We start from the raw sequence: 8391 nt of genomic DNA, 5'->3' as shown, positions 1-8391 counted from the left end.
GTGCGGGGAGTGTCCTGCTGTTAAGTTGACAGAAGGTGAAATCCAGCCCGTGCCGGAGTTTTCAGTTAGTGCATTGTGAAAGGAAGAATTGGAGTTGCGATCTTTTGCCAATGGTTGTATGTTTAACCTTTTCAAAGAAACCCCGAAACACGACGGATCAAACATATATGCTGACCTTTTCAACCTCCCGAGTGGTTTCTAACTCGGGCTATCTATAAGGACTCGAGATTCTTTTTTTGAAAGGGGGACAGGTAAGGGATTATGTCTTCTGAAGACTTGTCTTTCTTGCAGTCCCGACGAATGATCTGACAAGAATAGTATGGATGGAAAATGTTGAGTCAAGAGTTTTCCTGTGGTCCCTGTGACACACAGGCCAGATCCGAGTTCATGGAGATCTGCCTTCACCTGGGGCTTAATGTTTATTGAAGATCATTTGCTTTTCAAATGAAAGTACTTTGCAGAGTAAGCTAATTGTTGATAGGGACACGGAATTTGTGGACCGCCGATGCCTTCTCCGACATCTTGGCAGTTGTATTGGGAGCAAAAGAAATCAAAATGTCACATTTTGTTTATGGCACAAACAGCAAAATTACTACTCCCCAGCCTTGCACAAGAAACCAATCAAAACGCCCATTGTATCTGTAGAAATCTTGGTTTATTAATTTCATAATTACGTTGTTACTTGAGTGAAGAGATGTTGCAAGTTTATTTTCATCAAGCTTTATGGGAATGCGTCTGATTGTTTTTAAACTACTTAGCCTTAAGCCGTTTAAAATAAATCTCCATATAAGATACAACTGAAGATGATCGAGGGTCAGTTACTTATGTTGCAGGTTTTTTAAATACTGTTACAATATAACAAGTAGCAGCTTTCTTTATGCAGTAAATGTATTATGCTTGCAATGGGTATCCTCTGCCATAACTAATGCATTTCATTGATTTGTTGGAACAACCAGTGGGAAAAAAATAGTCATCAGCTCATCCCGTTTAATTTGATTATGTAGCAGTTTGGTAATTGTAGAACTGCTGATTAAATTGGATTAATTTACAACTGGCATCAAGTAAAACAGTTGTCTCTAAATGATACGCCTGTGCTGTGTCTAATTGACGATAGGTTTCTTCTACAGACCCACAACAAATATTGAAAATCAAATAAAATTTGCATTTCATGAATTCTTTGCAGAAAGCCTTGTAACTTGAGGTTGCAGCAGTAGAGTAAGGTTAGAACCAGTTTAGTTTCAGTTATTTGGTTTAAGTTTGGTTTAAGAGTGAAGTATATGTCAAGCTTGTTACAAAGATACAACTGTTCCCAGTCATGTTTACCCCAAAGTTAATTTGTCTTGAATTGAACTTGAGAATCATGTTATTTCTGTAGTTGAGTACTAAAGTCTATTTATTTGCTTCAAGGAAAATCAACGTGTAGATAGAAATGAAGAGTCAAATTATTTTCAATACTGATCCTTCTAGAGATGGTAAAGTTTGGTTAATTTTACAGCAGAAACAAATTTCAGAATTGCGTTCTTTGTTTATCATATGTGAATCAGTGAATCTTTGCGAATACACTGAATTTAGCTGGTTTAGCTCACTGGGCTAAATCTCTGGCTTTTAAAGCAGACCAAGCAGGTCAGCAGCACGGTTCGATTCCCGTACCAGCCTCCCTGGACAGGCGCCGGAATGTGGCGACTAGGGGCTTTTCACAGTAACTTCATTGAAGCCTACTCGTGACAATAAGCGATTTTCATTTCTCGTTTTCAATTTAAACTTTGATCTGCAGAAACCAGCTCAAAGCAATTGAATATATTCTATGATTTATAGTCCTAAAATGATAACTGTATTCAGATACATTGTGTATATAACCATTCAAATACATTGTATAGTAGATTTTTAAATAAGAAATTGTGAGGCAGCAACTTTAAAGGCTGCCTTTTTTTTCAAAATCTCCATTTCAGTATTCCCATTGTAGAAGTCTGCAAGCTTTGAAGAGTGGGGGGAAGAGACAGGTACACAGATGAATATATAAATCATTTTTAGTATTTATTAATCATTGGGATTAGTAGATCATGTTACTTGTCTGTACTGTGGGTCTACAATGTGGACTGGAATATAATAAATGTAAATTTCCTTCAGGAAAACATTTCTTATACTCTGCTCGCTATTCTTCTGATCTTATTGCTAATTTTGTTTTTCATGTTACGATCATGACCATTCCATAATGTGACTTAACATCTTTCTTGGACTTGGGACCTAATTCATCCCTGTGAGTACTTTATTGTCATATGTATTACCTGAGACTGTTAAATGTATAATACAAATAAGAGAGAACTATATGGTGGATTACTAAACTATGAAGCTGATGTTAATTGTACATGCAAGTTAAATCTATTTCTATATTCTTATCGCAAAATGTGTAATGTTATCGCAAGTACATTTCATAGTTTGATATTTGAATTAGATATATTTAGTATTTCAACTTGATGGTTATTTTGTTGCATGGAGATGAGTATTTGTTAATCCACATTAAAGTAATTTATAACTGCTAGTGTGTTAGATTTCATAAAATAATCGTTTTTGGCTTAAAGTTATTGTATACCAGTAAGTCACATGTTGCAATAAAATGTGGTCCATTATTACATCCATACTGTGGCACAGCGTACAAGATGCGATCAATACCTAAATTAACATTAATGGTGCAAAAGTGACTTCAATTTGAGATTCAATACCAAAAGCTTTCTAAATACATTAGTGGTAGAATTTTAATATGGTCTTGGAAGCAGTGTGGAAAGATATGGATATACATTTTCCCTTGTTACTTGTTAAGCATGTTAATTGAACTAAAAGGTGGTCTGATGAGGTTAATACATGCAGTACAACAAGATTGTAGCAAGCTAATGCACAATCCTAAGCAGAAATAGCAACAAGGTGATGCTGGGCGAATCGCACTAGTGTTCCGTTTAGCTTTTCGTCTCCGTCAAGTAACTTGGCCTTCTCAGTCTGGCAAACTCCAATTACAATATCAGAAAACATTCTAACATATACTATGGCATCTAATATATGATATCTAAGGAGCAGTGCAATTTGGGCTGCTTTTATGATTATTGGGAAAATGCATTATTAGTAAACATTTTTTTGAAAAATACATGGAAAGAAGGCAACGCATATTTTAAAATGGATCAGTGGCATGTGTTCAAATGGAGCCACGTACTATTGTTACAGAATGCAGTTGCTAATGAAAATTTTCTACTGAGCTGACTTGCTCTCCTTGGGACTTGACCAGTGTGGTACTGTCGTAGCCATTATGTTAGTGGAGTATTGATCTGGAGACAGAGTTCTGACCCCATCATAGAAACTTGCAATTTAAGTGCTATAAAATAAAGCTGGAATAAAAGTTAGTTTCATTAAAGGTGACCATGAGATGAGTGGATTGTTGTTTTTTTAAAAAGACATCTAGTTGACTCAATGTACGTGAATAAAGAAAATCTGCCATCCTTACCTAGTCTGCCCTACATGTGACTCCAAACCCATAACCAAAGCTGTTGACTCTCAACCGCCCTCTGAAATGGCGGAACAAGCCATTCAGTGTATTCGCAAAGATGGATCACCGTCATCTTCTGAAGAAAAATTGGTGATGGGCCTCACCTGTGATGGCCAATTAGGCTGTGAATGAATTTTTAAAAAGGAAGTAGAGAGAGTACAGGGCCAACATGTTCCAACAAAGAAAAAGGGTGGGACCAACAAATCCAGTGAACCCTGGATTGGGTAAAAAGAAAAAGGGAGGCCTATGGCAGAAATGGGGAGCTCAAAACAGCAGACACCCGAGAGGTATATAGAAGGTGTAAGGCGGAACTTGAAAAGGAAATTAGGAGAGCAAAAAGGGGGTATGATAGGATACTAGCAGGTAAAATGAAGGAAAGTCCTAAGTCGTTTTACAATTACATTAAAGGTAAAAGGATAACTAGGGAAAGAGTAGGGCCCATAAGGACCACAGTGGGAATTTGCATATGGAGTCGGAGGACATAGGTAAGGTTCTAAATTAATACATTGTTTCAGTGTTCACTAGTGAGAGGGACGATGTGGATACAGAAATCGGGGGAAGGACTGTGATGAAATTTAATAAATTAACATAGACTGAGAGGAGTTTCTGAGTAGTCTGACAGGCTTAAATGTAGACTAATCTCCAGGGCCAGATGAATGTACCCGGGCAGTTGAGTGAGGCAAGAGCAGAAATAGCAGGGGCGCTGGTAATTTTCAATTCCTCTCTGGCCACAGGAGAGGTGCCGGACTACTGGAGGAGAACTGGAGGATAGAATGTGGCCCCATTATTCAAGAAGGGAGAAAGGGATAAACCAGGAAACTACAGGCCAGTCAGTCTAACCTCAGTGGTGGGGAGAACTATTGGAAGCAATCTTGAGGCAGAATCTGCATTTGGAGAGGCAGGAATTAATCAAGAACCGTTAACATAATTTTGTTAAGGGGAAGTCATGTCCGACCAAGTTGATTGAATTTTTTGAATAGGTGACTATCTACTTGGATTTCAGAAAGGCTTTTGACAAGGTCCAAAAGAGAGGCTGATAGCAAAGGTAAGGACCCATTGGATCCAAGGAAATTTGGCAAATTGGATCCAGAATCGGTTAAGTATCAGTAAGCAGAGGGTGATGGTCGAGTAGTATTTTTCTGACTGGAAGCCTGTATCCAGTTGGGTCCCGCAGGGGGAAATCTGCCAATTTGGGGCCCTTGCAATTTGTGGTTTATGTAAATGATTTAGACATGAATGTAGGAGGGTTGATCAGTAAGTTCATGGATGACATGAAAATTGGTGGGGTGCTAAATAGCTTTGGAATTCAGAATGTTATAGATGGACTGGTCAGATAGGCTGATAAGTGGCAAATGGAAATCAATCCGGATAAGTGTGAGGGGATGCACTTGGTTAGGACAAACAAGGAAAAGGAATACATGATGAACGGCAGGACCCTGGGATCAGAGGGGCCTTGGTGTGCATGTACACCAGTCCTTTAAGGTAGCAGGGTAGGTGGATACAGTGGTTAAAAAGGCATATGGTATACTAGTCTTTATTAACTGAGGCATAGAGTTTAAGAGCAGGGAGGTTATGCTGGAACTGTATAAAACATTGGTTAGGTCACATCCAGAGTACTGTGTGCAGTTCTGGAATCCACCATATAGGAGGGACTTGGTAGCACTGGAAAGGACGAAGAGGAGATTTACCAGGATGTTGTCTGGGTGGAGAGTTTTAGCTATAAAGAGAGATTGGGTAGACTGCGGTTGTTTTCCTTGAAGCAGAGGAGACTGAGGGCGAACATGATTGAGATGTATAAAATTATGAAGGGCATAGATAGAGTAGACAGGAAAAAAACTTTCCCCTTGTTGGTGGAATCAATGACCAGGAGAATTGTTTTAAGGTAAGAGGCAGGAGGTTTAGAGGGCACTGGTGGGAGTCTGGGACTCGCTGCCTGGGAGGGTTGTGGAGGTAGAGACCCTCATAACATTTCAGAAGTATTTAAATGTGCACTTGTGATACCAAGGAATACAATGTTATTGGCTGGCATGTTCAGCGCATGTGCAGGGGGGTTCTCCTCCGCGCCGGCCATGGGGGAGCCATACAGAGGCCGGTGAGGAAGGAAGGAGTGCCCCCATGGCACAGGCCCACCCGTAGATCAGTGGGCTCCGATTGCGGGCCAGGTCACTGTGCCCCCCCCCCCCCGGGCCGGATCCCCCCCCCGCGTCGTCGTCCCCCCCCCCCCCCCCCCGAGGACTTCAGTAGCCGGCCTACTAGCCAAGTCCCGCCATGTGAGACCATGTCCATTTCACACCGGCGGAACTGGCCAAACACTGATGGCCGCTTGGCCCATCGGGGCCCGGAGAATTGGGGGGGGGGCTGTTGCCAACGGCCCCCGACCGCCGCGGCATGATTCCCGTCCCCGCCTGAGAACCGGTGCTGGAGAATACGGCAGCCGGAATCGGAGCGGCGGGGCGGGATTCACGCCGCCCCCCCCGGGGATTCTCCAACCTGGCGGGGGATCGGAGAATCCCGCCCAAAGACTTTAGACCTGGAGAAAATTCGCCGTCAAAGGTGGGGTGATTAAAGCACATGTTGGGATGAGTTATATTTTAACTGACCTGGAAGTGGTACTAATATGCAAAATGGAAACACACAAGTCCAAACTTTCCAAAATATAACTCTCTTTTTAATATTACAACGCAGTAATGCTACAAAATTTAATTTTCTATGTCAATTTGTGAAATCTTGATATATAGCTGGCATAGTATATTTCTCCATGTGACATTAATCAGACCTGTAGCTCTCTATGTATTTGTACCTCTGTTTACAGCTGAGACCACTCCTGAAATTAGTGTGCAGTTTTGAAATGAAAATCGCTTATTGTCACGAGTAGGCTTCAATGAAGTTACTGTGAAAAGCCCCTAGTCGCCACATTCCGGCGCCTGTCCAGGGAGGCTGGTACGGGAATCGGACCGTGCTGCTGGCCTGCTTGGTCTGCTTTAAAAGCCAGTGATTTAGCCAAGTGAGCTATACCAGCCCCTGTGAGCTAAACCAGCCCCTTTGGTCTCCTTATCGGAGGAAGGGAAGTTCTTACTATCGAGGGAGCGCAGTGAAGGTTTACCAGACTAATTCCTGGGATGGTGCGATTTATGTATGAGGAGAGATTTAGTTGGTTAGGATTATATTCGCTGGAGTTTAGAAGAACGAAGGTGGGGGGATCCCATAACAACCTGCAAAATTCTTACAGGACTAAACAGGGTAAATGTAGGAAGGATGTTCCTGATGGCGGGGGAGTCCGAAACCAGGGCTCAGTCTGAGGATAAGGGATAAACCATTTAGGATTGAGATGAGGTGAAATTCCTTCATCCAGAGAGTGGAATTCACTCTCACAGAAAGCAATTGAGGCCAAAACATTGTATGTTTTCAAGAAGGAATTAGATATAGGTCTTGGGGTGAAAAGGATCAAAGAATATGGAGGGGCGGGGGCTGAAGCATGAACAGGTTGTCGGGTTGATCAGCCGTGATTATAATGAATGGTGGAGCAGGCTCAAAGGGCTGAATGGCCTACTTCTGGTCCTATTTTCTGTTTCTGATAAGTATGAGTTTCAGTAGAATCCCTACAGTGCAGCAGAAGGAGGCCATTCGGCCCTTTGAGTTTGCACTGACCTTCCAAAAGAGCATTCTACCTAGGCCTGCTCCTCCGTCCTAGCCCTGTTGCCCCATGCATTGGTCTTTGGACTGATTGAGGAAACTGGTGCATAAACCCGTGCAGTCATGGGAAGAATGTGAAAACTCCAAACAGACGATCTCTCAAGGCCAGAATCTAAACCAGGCCCCTGGTGCTGTGAGGCAGCAGTGCTGACCACTGTGCCACTCCAGAAATAACAACAATGTGACAAACGAGTGTCAATAGTCAGTAAGGGGATTGAACCCCTGACAATGGCATTATTGGCACCACGCTCGAACACTCTGAACTAACCAGCCACTGGTTTTAGCCACCCACCATCAATGCCCATTATATTCTCACATGGTGAAGCACTTGGTTGTTAGCATCTATGGCACATGCTCGATTGATGGATTTAACCTGCAACGGACTGGAAGAGCAAGATTCAATATCCTTAATTGCTATAACACCAAAAAGCAAAATTTACTAGTAGTTTCAATGGACTAAAAATTCCAAGTTTTAGTTCTGATTGGAGATTCCCCAGCCAACTTGTGAATTAGCAAGTTATATACTTTTCTGATTGAAAAGAGCCAGCACATTTTCAAAAGAGGGAGGTTGTGCTTGATTAAATTATTGTTTTTCATGGATGTTTTTATCTGGTAAAGACAAGGCATATTATTGGCCTGAATTTAATAAACCATTTGATCCTGTGTCAAATAATAGACAGATTCACAAGGTGCATGTTCATGGGATAGATTGGCTACTTGATTGATGCCTGATGCAAAGCTGAAAGGTAGTCGGCAAATATTGTTGGTGCATAGGGGAGGGTCAGAACAGAAACCAGATGGTTCTCACTGGAGGTGGTGCTAGAACCACTGTTGTTCATAATTTTCTAAATTACTTAGATGGTGTAATTTTTTTTGGGCACCCAAAGAGCGGCAAGGTGGTGCAGTGGTTAGCATTGCTACCTCACGGTGCTGAGGATTCGGGTTCAATCCTGGCCCTGAATCACAGTCTGTGTGTAGTTTGCAAATTCTCCCTCAGTCTGCATGGGTCTCACCCCCACAACACAAAGATGTGCAGGGTAGGTGGATTGTCCATGCTAAATTGCCCCTTAATTGGAAAAAAAACAACTTGGGCACCCAATTAGATGCCATCTACACTGATCAATGTCTGGCTTAGTTTGCCCACTCTAGCTTATCAATTGTCAGAG

General features: G+C 42.0%; 1 protein-coding gene across 4 annotated transcripts in view; it reads left to right on the top strand.

Annotated features, from left to right (window-relative positions):
* The window catches only part of LOC119972651 (band 4.1-like protein 3), a 404335-nt gene continuing 395944 nt past the window's right edge, over positions 1-8391 (top strand). For 3 of the 4 annotated variants that reach the window (XM_038809700.1, XM_038809702.1, XM_038809693.1), the window contains exon 1: positions 1-251. The gene's annotated coding sequence lies outside the window, so the exon portion shown is untranslated. Of the gene's footprint in view, positions 252-1949; positions 2001-8391 lie in introns of all 4 variants that reach the window. The other variant, XM_038809701.1, reaches the window with a different exon arrangement.

This window comes from Scyliorhinus canicula, chromosome 10 (assembly GCF_902713615.1).
Source record: "Scyliorhinus canicula chromosome 10, sScyCan1.1, whole genome shotgun sequence".
In the NCBI taxonomy this organism is placed as follows: Eukaryota; Metazoa; Chordata; class Chondrichthyes; order Carcharhiniformes; family Scyliorhinidae; genus Scyliorhinus; species Scyliorhinus canicula.
The sequence above is the reverse complement of the archived record's forward strand: the minus strand, read 5'-3'. Positions and strand labels throughout refer to the sequence as shown.